Raw genomic sequence first — 14989 nt, 5'->3', positions numbered from 1 at the left:
GGGATGTAAGCTAGCAGAGAAGCACCAAAAACAGCAACAGCAACAGCAATAGTACTGGGTACCAAAATAAAAGAATGTTCAAACATGGTTGTATACAAATAGAATACTTTAATTAAACTAAAAGTAGAAACATATTAATCGCAAACACTAGAACCCATCCCTGTAAGAGAAGACACAGACTTAGCAGACTTTGTAATGCAAGGGGACACTCTGGGTCTAAAGACAGGGGTGCTCGGTTAATAGTTTCAAAAGCAAAGTCAAGTTCAAAGGAAGAAGGTATTTAAATGGTAAGTGTTGGGTCTTAAAAAATCACCAAGCCATTTGATGAAGGCCAGAGGGATATAACTAGGGTTTTTTTGTTTTAGGGGTTTCTTTTTTTAACATATGGGGTTTTTTTCCAGTGTTTTAAAAAAGGTTCAGAATCTGTGTTTATTTGTGTTTTTCCTGTTTAACCCATCAAAAAATAGCAGATAACAGCTTTTTCCAGTGTAAACACACAAATATTCTTTTATTGTTTCATTGTGTGCATACATAGGATGATTTCAGAGCAAGGTGTTATGAACACTTTCCGGAGAATAAAGATGAATGTGTTAATCCAGTAATATCTAACTATACAAGTCAAATTTATTGTGGTAAATCATGCAATACTTTTTCAGGAACTCTTTGCCCATCCTTGCCTTTTCTTTCCTTCCCATGAAGACTTTTATCTGTGAAAACAACCTTTCCACGTTGTAGAGACTTCTAACTAATTTGAGCAGATAAGGCATAGTGTGATAAAAGGATTTGCCCGAGAGCACTCACTTCGGTGGAGATGAGGATAATTTTGACTGTCAAAAGAAATAAACTGCAAGCAGATAATAATTATTTATCAAATGTTGCTCACTACAACACGAGAAGGGAGTCTCAATGATATAGCCCCTGAGGCTTGATTGGAGGGGGTGAGTGGCCAGAACGGTTTGCTGGGGTGCAGGAATATCAGGAGATCCTATAGCAGAATTTTGCAAAGGCTTCTCAGCAGGTTAGGTGATTGTTGCTGAGATGTTATATATTTATACCTTCCTGTAAATCATATGGCTTTTTCCTATTCCTGCTGCAACATGTGCTATAAAATGTGTTGTTTTGACTGGGGATGAGCACAGCTCTCGCTCTTCACTCTTTGTGTGAATGTTTATCCCCATAGCAAAAATCAAAAGGTGGCACCCATGAATATACTACAGGAAGTGAACATATCTTAAAGTGAAATATACAAATGTAGTTCAATTGACCTTCCCCGTTGAAGAAATTGTGCAAGACAAAAGAGCATTCGACTTTAAAAAAAAATAATGAATACCAGAAAATGTACCTAAGAGAGGAGATGTTCCAATAAATATGCTGGTAAAATATAAAAGGTGCTAATCTTTGAAACCCAGAAATCTGTAGTGAAATATTCCCTGGAAAACAAAATGCCAATACGAGACACGTGCTTGTTTTCTTGTGGGTAAGTGCCTCCACTGGGAACACGACAACCTGGGTAGAATCCTGGTAGCCAAATACTTGAGCACGCTTGCTAACCTAATAAGACCCCAAGGAGTTGCGTCCACCGTCTGAAAAACAATTTGCATCCACACACTTGTATCCTTTACTTATGCCCTGAAAAGCAGAAATAATCATGGAAAAATAACTGCACCAGTCTCCTGGATTGCAACCTCTCTTGCCACATCCTGGGCATATACTCATGACTCACTTGCCCTCTCATCTTTCCCCTACTCACCTCCATGCATGTCTGGCTTTCAACAATGCTCTGCTTTATAAAGATTACTTTAAAAGTACACATACCATAGTAAGGTGCTCACACAAATATATAAATCCTTATACAAGTTAGGTCTTAGAGGGGCTGTCTCCTGCAGTGATCAGGTTCCTGGGTACCTGCGGTCTGAGCTTGCAGCAGGCCATGCCCAGTCAGCAGATTACCCCAAATGTTCCTCTGGGATGGTTGAGGCAAAGGGATTACTCCTTTCTTGGAGGTGTTTATCTTCACCTCTATGGAAGAGGACTTTGAGGAACACTGTACCCCCAATAATGTGCCAGGTGAAATCCTGCTTCTGTAGTCCAAAGATGATTCAACATAGGGGATGGTTTCACCTCCTTATAGTCCATCTGGTGCAGTGGATTGGTCACCTATTAGTCTTATGTAAGTGAGCCAACCCTAGGTGCTATTTACGGAGTCTTTTGCCTGGTGAAGTCATCCGCATAGTGTCTTGTCTGCAGGAAGGAGGGAGGGGGCAATGGAAAAGTAATGGCCAAAAAAATGCCAAGCTGGTGGAACCCTTCTTTTGCTGTTCATTTCACTCCTAATCAACTGTAACCCTGCTCGCTCCTTGTTCACTCTGCATCAAAGGGATTCCAGTAATGAACACCAAGGGGTAGCTGTCCATTCTACTGGTATGGTTCGTCTTTGAAGTGCTGGTTCCCCTCTGACCCTCTCCACCCCTGGGAATTTCCTGTCATCTAGGGAAGGTGGCCAGCTGCTCCTTAGAGATCGAAAGAAAAGGCAGTTTCGTGGGCTGGGACAAATGGTTTGTTTTGGATGAACCCCAGCTCCAGACAGCTGATTGCACATAGGACCTGTGAATGGAATAAATTAGTAGCAACAAAGCTGACAATAAAATGCCACATACATGTATTTGCCAGTATAATTGTAGATTCCCAGAGGCCACCATGTCAAATCTAGGCATGATTTATATTTATATTTTAATCTGCCACCGGCTCTGGGAGCACAACTATCGAATTTTGGATCAGAGCTGCCCACGGTTAAAGGCAGCTCCTGGCTGCTGGAACTTTGGCCTTCAGGAAGATGTTGTCAGTAAGTACATGTGACTTTGTAAGTGCCATGTTGTCAAACTAAAAGGCAGCTGGTGAGGGGTGTCGGTAGATAGGTCCAGCAGAGTTACATGTTTGCACTATACTTTTCAGCATAGAGCATTATGAAAGTGGATTCTGACTAATAGACCGCATTTTCAGTGAAAGATTTACCTGCATCATTTTACATTAAAATTGTTTAAAAATCTCAGGCTATTCTGCCTTCACAGATGGCACTCTCTCACATACACACTACAGAGCCCTGTTCATTGAGATCTGCACACAACACTGAAACAAAGCATCCTTGCCCTGCCCCTTCTGCGAATTTGTTAGTCCCCTACGCCTCCTCTTGAAGATCCACAAGTGTCAAGAAACTATGAAAATGGCAGCTGCTGTTCTATACAGTGCTGTCCAAGACACAATAGTATAGCATAACAGGGGGCTGCAAAGACCTTTACTAATTCTCTTGTGTGGTAGAATTCTGGCTGGCCAAAGCAACTCTGGTCATTGGCAGCAACATGGGAGGAAATTAATATTGGTTCTGCTGCACCATGTGCGCCATAGTAGATTCCCTGGTGCAGTGATAGGCTGTCAAATCAAAGAAAGTGGGACTGAGGAAAGGCCAGTGCTATAATGACGTCATGCTATGCAACTGCCTCAGGAACATGAGGGGACACCATTTTGTCCATAAAATCATGACATTAGTATGAATCACTTTTTTAGTACATGTTTTGTTATTGAAGTTTTGTTTCACATCACCATTTACTATTAACATAAAACAAACAACGACAAAAGAGTGTTCATGTTTGTTCCCCATCAGAACTAAAGGCTGTGTCCCTCAACCCCCACTTTTCATCCCAACAGACTTTTTGATAGCAAATCTGATGACATATACAGTTCTCTTCAATCATCATCCCACCAAAACATTCATATCTCGAGGCTCGTCCCGGAAGTCACGTTCTCTGCATATACTGCATTCGCAGTAGCCGCCATTTCCATTGTCATTTACGGCCTTAATGGGCCCATGTGTCCAGTGGCCTACTCATGGTCGCCAATGTTAGCGCGTCCTGGGTTTCTCTCATCTCGCACGCCCATATACATTTCAGCCATTGGCGGAATGTGGGATCCCTCTTTTCTCCCCATGCCTCCGCAATCAGGGTGTGAGCCACAATGGAAGCTATACTCAGCAGCCGTTGAGTACATCTCCCTTCCACCTCAACGATAGCTAGCAACCATCCCTCAGGAGTCTACGGCCTTTGAGGTACACCCATGTCACCCATGGCTGACATGACCTGCTCCCACAATTAGTGTATCTGAGTGGATTGCCACACCACATGCATGAAGCTGGCCGTGTCCTGGAGGCATCTAATACATTTTGCGGACCTTCCTTGGTCATATTTTTGCAATTGCTGTGGGGTGTAATAGATTGGGTGGAGGTGTTTAAACTGGATCAATCTATACCTGCTGTTCATCAATATCCATTGCACCTGCATATATGGCACCCTCCATTGCTGATCAGAAAGCGCGCCCCCCCGTGCTACCTCCCTTTTCTCTCTAGCTCCATGTGTACGTTCCACTTTCGCAGCCTTTATCATACCATGCAGCGTACATACTATCCTGGTGTAACTGGGGGATTGCACAACATACTGGGCCTCATTAGGACCCAGGCGGATGCACCGCGAAGCATGGCGGAAAGCCGCCGATAGCGCCATGGGGGTTGGCGGATTTACCGCCCCATTCCGACCTCGGCGGAGCGGTAAATCCCCAATCCCCATTCTGCCCTTCCCCATTCCCATTCTTGCCCCATAGGGTATAATGGGAGTGGGGAAGGAGTTAATTACGCCACCGTAAAATACGGTGGCGTAATTAACAACGAGGTCCCGTAGCGCCATGGTTTTCTCCGGCTGGTAAAACCAGGCGGAGAAAACCTCCATGGCGCTACGGGAACTCGTAGTATGGCGGAGAGGTACGCCATGCACTACGCTGGCGTAATACCCTCTCCGCCAGGGTCCTAATGAGGCCCACTGTATTAACGGCAAAGTGACGGGTTGCCCTAGTGCGCAACACTTCCCAGAACCTATAACACAGGAGCATGGTGACTGCATTGCACTCCCCCCCTCTCCTTCAGTTGCTCCCAAGTGAGGAACTTCCCTTTGTACACCATGCCTTTCAGTGAATGGATCCCCAGGAGCCCAAAGTGCACCTGAAAAACCTTTTCGAAGGTAATCCCGAGCCCATATACTCTGTAGATAGGGAAATCAGGTGTGTAGAGGCTGTCCTCCCCAATCAGGTTCAGCACTTTGCCCCATGCCCTAAAATAAATTGATGATCGGCTGCACTTCCCAATATGCTGTTAAGTTGGTCCCCCATAATATGGCTCTCAGTTCGCCTGGATGTGACGTTGCCCTTTCCAAACGGATGAGTGGCATTTCCGAAGTGGGAGACCACCACCACCACACACTATATACAGTAACTGGGCTATGAGATAATAGACATACAAGTCTGGGTACTCCATTCCACCCCTGTCCTACGGTTGCAAGAGAACCTCATATGCAATCCTGGCTTGTTTCCCCGCCCACACCAACCGGATCATCATGCGGCGCAAGAGGGTCTGAAAACTGGCCGGGCGTTTGACAGGGATAACATTTTGGCACCACCACCCTCTTTGCCAGTGCTATACGGGCTGCTTGTGACAAAGGCAAGAGAATCCAAGCTTCAAATTTACCCTCCATGTTTTCTACTACCCTCAGGTAGTTGTCCCTGTACAAGGAGGTACTCTTCGTTGTCAATGTTATTCCTAGATAGCGAATACACAGGGGACACCAACAAAAAGCCTTGCCTATATCTACACGGCACACCCGAGGTGTCAGCGGTAATATCTCTGATTTGTCCCACTTTACTTTTAAGCCAGAGATCTCGCCAAAGTGCTGCACCTCCTAGACTAGAGGGGGGAAATTCTGCCGAGGATGCTTTATTTATTTAGTTATTTATTGAGCATTTGTTAGGTGCTTATACAACTGAATAGTGTTTCAAAGCGACACAAGGCTAAATGGGAAGGGAACAGGGGAAAAATAACAATAGCAAAAACAGTCAAATACAATAATTGTCCTACTAGGCCTTGTGGCATTCGGCCGTGCAAGTGCAGTGAGGAGAAGTGCAGGAGATAGAGTGGGGGGAGCTGAATGATGGGCAAGTGCTTGTGGAGGACCCAGGAGGGAAGTGCTGAGGGGAACCAAGGGGGGTGAACCTCAGACTAAGTGCTGTTGCAGGTGACTCCAATGGGTGGGATGAGGAGCTGTCAAGCAGAGGCCAGCAAGGGCAGTGCTGTGGGAGGAGTGGGGTGCTGGTGTCGACTATGTGTGGTTCATAAGGATCAGCCTACAAGTCACAGTGGCAGTGGGGTCATTAGCAGGGAAGAAAAAGAGGGAAAGAGGTAGGGAACAGCAGAGTTTCAAGCAATTTCCCGAACTTGAGGCATATATAACATGTTGTCTGGATAAAGGGAATTGACAGAGACATGGGAGTAAACCCTTACCCTCTATGAGTGTGGAAGTCCCTTATATGACATGCCAGTGGCTCCAAGGCCAACACGAAAAGAATGGGTGATGGGTGGCACCCTTGTCTTGTCCCTCTAGTTGCTAGTATAGTGTCCGAAACCATCTGGTTGGTCAACACCTTAACTTTGCGGACCGTGTTGTGCAATGGAACCCCCTGCAAGAACAACTTCCCTAGGCCATTCCTGCGCAGTACTTCAAAAGAAAAGGCTACTCCACTGAGTCAAAGGCCTTCTCGGCATTGAGAAAGTCCACTATGATAGGTACCGGGGCATTGATGTTGTGCATAAGAGTGAACAGCCACCTTCAATTACTTTGTGTGGAACCAGTGGGGATAAATCCGGCTTGATCCAGGAGGACCAGCGCAGCCATATGGGGCAACAGTCTATCAGCTAGTAGCCGAGCAAGAATTCTGTTGTCGTGTTGATGAGGGACAGAGGTCTATAGGAGGCACAGCGACTAGGGTTTTTGTTGGCCTTTAGGAGTCCTGTTACCAGTGCTGTCCTGGTGGATTCAGGAAGAATACCAGTGGCCAGGGATGCCTCAAACATGACCAGCAGATGGGGAATGATAAACTCAGCATACTCCTTATAAAACTCTGCTGTTATTTCATCTAGCCCTGGTGTCTTACAATTGGACAAGGAGTCAATGGCCCTCTTGATTTCTTCATCTGCCAACGGTTCGTTCAGCAACACAGCTTGGTCCAGATAGTTCTGCATGTCTTGAGGTCCTGCTTGCCTCTGGGAGGTATAAAGGCGAGCAAAGTAATCCTGAAAAATATAATTAATTCCCTGATTGTCCCTAATCTCCACACTGCTCTCCCACTCCACCTCCACATTATTCACTGTGCGCCTCTCCTGCCTGATTGCCCATGTCAGTGCCCTACTTGGCCTGGATCACTCGCCCTATGCTGCAGTGGCCATTGGGTCCCCCAGGAATCATTCTTCCCATAACGCGCAAGCCGCAAATTCACCCTTAGCTTTCCGTAGCCTATCCTCAACCTTTGCCCCTCCCACCCCAAACTGCAGGGTGCCTTCCCTCCATGTGTTTGATTTCACCATCCAGCACAGCCATAGACCCCCATATAGCTTTCAGTAACCTGCCCTCCCTGGCAAGGCAGCACCCTCTGATGTAAACTTTCAAAGTTTCCCACACCACCTTCGGGTCCGGGACTGAACCAGTATTAGTCTGAAAGAACTGTGTAATGTCGCTCCATATATCATCCCTGAATACTGGGGCATCTTTTTGAACCATTTAAGCGATTTAGGGGATTGAGAAGGAATAGCAACGGAGGTCAGTACAGGGGAGTGGTCTGACAGTGTGCACGGAAGGATCTTCACATCCACCAGTGACCTAGCTAACTCTGCTGATACCATGACATAATCAATCTGGGATACACTATAATGAATCCCTTAGTAGAAGGTATACTCCTATTCCCCGGGTTGTAAGAACCACCATGCATCCACAAGCTTGTGACCTGCAGCAATGCCACTCCACGCAGCTGCCGCCTTCGCAAGCCTAACTTGTCTTGTGAAGGAGCGATGCAACTCCAGTGATAAAGCCACGTTGAAATCACCCGCCCATAAAATGTCAAATCCCGGGTATTTATGGATGTGGCTTGCACATGCGAAGAGGAAGTGTGGGGAGAGCCCTCTTCCCCATACACTCCCCCACTAAGATCACATATCGATCCTCAGTGTCTTGCACCGTATCATGAAGTTTGAATCCCAATAAGCAATGAATATATATGCCCACCCCCCCTGTGAATGCATGGAGAAGGAAGAGGCATATCTGTGAATCCTCCATCCCATGGCAGCAGGCAACTACCCCCCCCTTGTCCAAATGGGTCTTCTGCAAGAAGAGGATCTTGGCATGGTGTCTGCTGGCTGTATTCAAAATGAGCCTAAAAGTATTACTATTTGTGAAACCCCTGATATTCCACGCCAATAACGGTGTGTTATCGACCCATCACCCGCCATTGTGGCACCTACCGCCAAATATCTGACCAAACACCTCCCCCAACCCAAAAGACTAGACAGTGGTCAGGCTTCCCCCGACCCGGCCCAACCTTGGTTCCACATCAACGTAGTTTAGGACATCAACGAACACTGTATAATTACTCCCAACCGAGCAAGTCCCGGTCTAAGTCCCGCTTTGCCCGCTCACGCTGTTGCTCTCTTCGTGTTTTGTGCTTCGTGCACGTTGAACTTTGGAACTTTTGGGACACTCGCACTACAGCGACCAGAAGGCATTGCATGCAAATTTCTGTGGGCGGCTCCATATAACTGCTTTCGCGCGCGCGCACCGGAGCAAGTCGAAGGTGATCTTAACCAGCAGTATACCAGCAGTATACCATGAGTATACCACGATTGTACTTGGACTCTGTACTTATTGTGATTTTCTTTTTTAGGCATTGCATGCAAATTTCTGTGGGCGGCTCCATATAACTGCTTTTGCGCACGCATCGCGCACGCGCACCGGAGCAAGTCCCGGTCTAAGTCCCGCTTTGCCGCTTCACGGCGTCGCGACCAAAGCGAACTGCGGGATAAACTTCGCTGATTTATCAATTTATTTGATCTTTCCTACCAGCACTCTGTGAACCTGAAACCCTGAGTCTTGCGACTCTAGTGTTGGAAACCAGCCGCGTGAGGCTTCATGAAACAAAATATAACCTGCGGACTGGAATGCCGCCTTTGACCACACTGGCTATAAACGCTAGTGGCATGCAGGTGAAAGCAACCCCGTGTGTTTCAACCCCCTGTCGGGTAGGTTCTGGTGTTAAGGACGGAATGCTTCCTGTATCCACGGTGCCCTCGAACTCTAGCTGCTCGCAGGACAAAGCAGTCCCTTGTGTGTCGACCCCTCAGGTCTTAGGCTCAGGTACTGCAGTTCCCCCTGTGTCTAAGCTAAAAAAGCGAGTAAATTCTCGCGAAACAACCTGTAAGAAAAACTCAACAAATTCAAAAGATATACGTTTCTTTTACCCAGACTGTGCTAATCAAAACCCAATTCCAAAGTCTCTCAAAGTCGATAACCAGGTTGGTTCTAACAAATCTACAAAAATGCAAGAGTTGTGTGGTACGACGGTGCATGTCTCGCTATCTGACAGCACAGTCTTAAGAGGGGACTCTCTGGCCCCTAATCCAGAAACCAAACACAGCTCTTTGTCAGCCAATTTGCCTGAAGAATTAGCGGTACTTGATTAGTCCTCTCCTGAATCTGACTTTTTGTTAAATCAAACTCTGGGTGATTTGTCCTTTTCGCCAAAGTTGTTTTCTGTTGGGGGCTGTACAAGATCGAATTTTACTTCCTCCTTTTTACATCCCACTCCGCGAAAATGCTCTCCTATAGAAAAACCTCAGCCAACACAAAATATGTCAAAAGTGGTGGAATTAACATTGGGTGCAATGAACCTAACGATGCAAACTATTACCACTCTGTTTAATACATTGAATACCAAACTTGACGTACAAAGTGCTCAATTATTATCTTTGTTAGCCTGGCAGGCCAAATAAGAAATACTTTGGGCTAATCAACGACCGGCTCCAAAGGAGACTCCTTTGTGTACTAGGATGACAGTTGATCAGTGCTTGTCACCTATAAAAACTGCTCCTGTTGTTGATTTAACCCTTGATCCAAATTCTGTTCTTCCACCAGCCCCTCCAAATCCGGTGGAAAACTCGAGCCTTTATCAACATGTGGAAGCCCCAATGTCGCCAATTACTGTGGACAATTCAGGTATTCTTTGTTCTCTTCCTTATATTGGTCAAGTCATCAGAGAAGTAATTCCTGACACTAACAAAGGCCCTGGTGATGCAACGAAAAATGTTTCTTTACAAGAACCATTCACAATATTCTGTAAAAATTCCTCATCTTCTGGAATTAAACCTTTCTCGTCTGTCAAGTCAAAATTGAAAGCCAAGGCGGTTGCAATATCAAAAAAATCGAAAAATATTTAAAAAACTGAAATAAGTGCCCCGGTAAGATCCAAACCATTCTTTAATATGCTTACCCTACCTAAAAAGCAGTCCCAGCAAATCTCTTGTGCTATTACAAAAAGATATACGCAACTGAATCAAATACGTAAATTAAAGCTTGACTGCGTTAACATAAATGTTGCTGTAGCAACACCTTATGCGCCGCTAGACCACCTAGTTCAAGCTGTGCAAAATTATGAAACTTTTGAAAAGCAACAAGCTTGTTATAAGATTCGGCCCTCACTGCAAGCTGTTGGCAACAAATTCGTGAAGTCAGCGCCAAGGAGTTCTGACAAAAAAATTACTAAGAGCCCCAAAATAACTCAAGTGTCTACTCCCTCATTGACTACACCGGCTGATCACGAGCAAGAGTTGTTAGAGGCTCGTAGATCAGAAATTAGAAAGGAAGTTGATGCCTATATGAGCGCCTTTGCAACTTTACCGACACTTAAAGCTCCAACCTCTGAGTTAAGCAAGTGTACAACAATAACCTCTCAGTTATCTGAGCCTAAACGATCAGTTACCTTTAAATGTGATCATAATAAAGGGGATTCAACTTCTGTTCCACTTTTGACTACTCAGAAGGCTGAAATTGCCTCTTTATTAAAATCTTTACGTTCAGTGACAAGAAATGTTGATACCCCTAAGGCATCGGTGCCCCCGAAGAACTCCTCCACAAAGTCCATCCTGAAAACAAAGGCGGATAAAGAACCCCATATTGCTTTAGTGTTGGGATGTCGGCCTGCGCCGCATCCTCAATACGTCCTAAACCGCCATAGCATCTTACAAATATTCTCTGATATTTCTATGTTACAAGATATTGGCTCAGCTGACATTGCTCAGGTTGAGTTCTTTAACGATAACCTTGTGAGTACAGCCTGTATCTGGCTAACGTCCCGTGTTGTCAGAAATCTCATATGGGATGCAAAAGAACAATTGCTGGAGTTAGGGTTTATACTCCTTTTAGGACCTTCTAACCCAACTAATGTATCACACAGTGCTGAAACCTGGATTGAATCGGCTTCTAAAGAACTTATAAATTCTGAAAGGTCTATTGAGGTTGCCACATCTGATGCTATACCATCCCAATGCTATTGTATTTGTGACTCCAGAAGTTAACTTCCGTGCAAGGCTAAAAATAATCGGCTCATTACTCTTGCCTCTTGGAACACGCGTGGGTTCCGTCATTTAATTAACAACACGCAAGACCCTTTTAGCGATTATGATGTGATCCTTTTACAAGAAACCTGGCTCATGTCTGTCCCCTCATGGGACAATCATGGTTTACATTTTTTGCCAGCACTGAAAGGAGTTATGGGTCGCCCGATGTCTGGTCTTATGACAGGTGCCAAATTAACATCGCAAATAAGCATAATATTTTCATATGCTCCAAGCTCCTTTTCTCAACTTACGATCCTATCAATCGAAAAAACCTTGTACGCGATTGTAAACTTATACTGGAATCCCAAAGGCATTGAAATCCAGAAGTTCTTAGCCGATCTGTCCACCATGTTAGACTTCATTGTATTAGTTCCGAATATCCAGCATACAATTGTTGCCGGTGACCTCAATCTGCATTGTCTCCAGGAAAAGTTGGTGAAAGAAAATTCTAGACAAAGGATGTGGGAGCAACTGATGTCAAATAGAGGGTTTTGTTTGCTAAATGGTAGTAAATTTGATACTGGTATGATGGCTCAAACGTGGCAACAAGGGCCTTTAAAAGCCTCAATTGACTACATTTACACAGACGATAGGTTATTTTCCAAAATCCAAACTTTTAATATTTCTCCAAATGCAAACAGTGATCATTGTATTCTTTCCATTAAATGGGTAATTGATGCTCTTTCTATCAAAACTCCCTTAATGATGGTAAATGGTCAAATGTCTGTTTCCAATTCACTAAACCGAATACGTTGGAATGAATTCAATCTCAACAATTTTGACAATTCTTTGCGAGTAGCCTTTTGTCATTCACGAAATAGTCTTGCATCTAACTCCATTCCATATTATGATCTTATGCAATTCTTCCCAGATACTAGGGCGCGTAAAACTTCGACCCCAAGGTACACTCATATGTTTGACAGGGAAGCCCAAAACAAAAAAACTAATTTCCGATATCTAAAAAGGGAAGCTCTAAAACTTCCATGGTGCACGAGATATGAAGCACTCACCAAAATCAAAACCTCCTATAGAAATTGGCGGCGACAGCACCGCAGTAAACTGTTCCAGCGAGATGGTGAGTTAATGTTATCATTGACCCGTGACCGAAATACGTCGCAAATTTGGAAGGTTTTATCTGATGCCTTATCTCCGGTTCAAACTATGTCCCAAATTCAGAGTGTGCCGGAAGCTAGCTGGATCAGTCACTTTTCCGAAATTTATGCGCTTCCCTCAAACTCTGTTAAAACTGTCAGTTTACCTTCTAATAATCCATTTCACATCAACATTTCGAAGGCTGACATACTTTACTTCATCAACAAAATAAGTCAATCCAGAGCACCAGGCCCCGATGGTCTATCCAACAAAATCTTCAAACAACATCCTGAACTTTGGTCATCGATCCTGTTTCAAATTTTTGAGCACATTAATGATACCCAAGAAATTCCTCCCTCTTGGAAACACTCTCTAATTGTCCCTATCCATAAAAAAGGTGATCGCTGTCTGCCTGAGAACTATAGACCGATAGCCTTATTGGATGCCCCTGGGAAATTATACAGTCACATCATATTACAAGAGCTGACTAGATGGACTGCAGCTGACCTCAAAAGGGATCCATTCCAGACCGGTTTTGTGGCAGGCTTAGGGACTTCTGTGAACCTAATTGCACTAAATATGTTAAAGTCAAAATATGCCGACTTAAAACAACCGTTGTATATGGCATTTGTGGACTTCCGGCTAGCGTTCGATTCAGTTGACAGAACGTTACTCTTTCAGAAATTGCAAAACTATGGCTGCCCTTCTTCAGTGTTAACCATAATCAAAATGTTACACTCAAATACAACCATGCAAGTTAGATTGTCCCTTGAGGGTGTTCTTTCTGCGAATATTGAAACCTTAAAAGGCCTGAAACAAGGGTGCATCTTAGCAGCAACTTTATTCAATCTTTTTCTATTAGATATTGGAATCTCTTTTGAAGAAGCAATCTCTGATGCTCCTAAGCTAGGGTCTCAAAAGATCATATGGCTTCTTTATGCCGATGATTTAGTTTTAGTTTTGCAAACCCCAATAGGTCTTCAAGATCTATTAAACAAACTGGATACATACGTTAGTAATAACAACCTAACAATTAACCTGAGCAAAACGCAAATAGTGATTTGTCAAAGGAAAAAAACCCAAAAAATGCTGAACTTTCAGTGGGTGTTGCAGAAATCACCCTTAAAAATTGTCTCCAGTTATAAATATTTGGGGCTTCCCTTCTCAGGCTCTGTAAACAATCAATTTTATACAGACACATTAAGGGCAAAAACTTTGACTTTAACATCGCAAAGCAAAAATAATTCTGCACAAATCCGGAAAATTTACTTCAACTCATGTAGTTACCTTCTTCAACCAGAAAGTTGTTCCTATTCTATCATATGGAGCAGAAACTTTCTTACCACGTCAATGAACCTTCTGGGATCACCTGGAAGGTAAATTTTGGAAAGCAGTTTTCTGCTTACCGCTGTGTACTCCGATTTGCCTTCTGAGATATGAGTTGGCTTTAATCTCGTTATCTGCATTGGTCGGGTGGAAGATGTGTAACTTTTACCGTAAATGTTTTCCTGGACTTAACAACACGAATATTCTGAGATCGCTGGCAGTGTATATGTGTTCATCTCACGATGTCTTTCCTAAAGAGTGGGTTAAGGGCATTTTGAGGATGTTGGTTGACGCCGACATCTCGATTGAGTTACTGCTAACTAATCCAGACAAAGCAAAGAAAAAAATCTACTGGCACAATTGGGCTATAACACATAAATTGTGTACAAATTATGTGGATTATGATTTAAATCTCTTTCCACCTAAAAAATTTAAACAAATGGCCTATTATCTTCTAAAGTGTCCATCACACTTTGTCCGTGCAGAAATGCTAAGATTACGTCTTAATTTGCATTCAACTAATCAAATTTTGGCGAGACGGGGATTGATTGTTACACCTAATTTGGTCTCCACAGTGTTTTGCCGACTCTCGAACACGGCTCTAACACTTCCGGGTATTAACGGAACGGGCTGTAACGCTCTAGCGTTCTCTCCAGATCTCAATCGAAGGTTGACCACGCCCCCTGACTTCCGCATAGTATATCCAGACACCCAACCCGTCGCAAGATGCGTTGCTTCTCTCTTTACGACAAGCTGTACGCTCGGTAAGTTTCGCGTAGATCTCCATCTGCCCTAACCACTATTTCCTACTCCTTACTACTACCCTCTTAACGCTGTTCTCTTAATTATTTGTGTTTTCTTATTTTACGCTAGAAAACCCCGCCGGGCTTGCAGGCAAAGGTTTTTTCTTCAGTTCGAATCTTCCTTGTTCCTTTTGTGATTTCCACAGGTACACTACGCTTAGTGGTCTGTTTAGTGGTCTGTTTCTTTCCACTTACTTATTATCGCCGATGGATACTTTTATTAGTTATTCTTTGCTAT

This window comes from Ambystoma mexicanum, chromosome 4p (genome assembly GCF_040938575.1).
Source record: "Ambystoma mexicanum isolate Mex_15411 chromosome 4p, UKY_AmexF1_1, whole genome shotgun sequence".
In the NCBI taxonomy this organism is placed as follows: domain Eukaryota; kingdom Metazoa; phylum Chordata; class Amphibia; order Caudata; family Ambystomatidae; genus Ambystoma; species Ambystoma mexicanum.
This window is presented reverse-complemented; position numbering follows the sequence as displayed.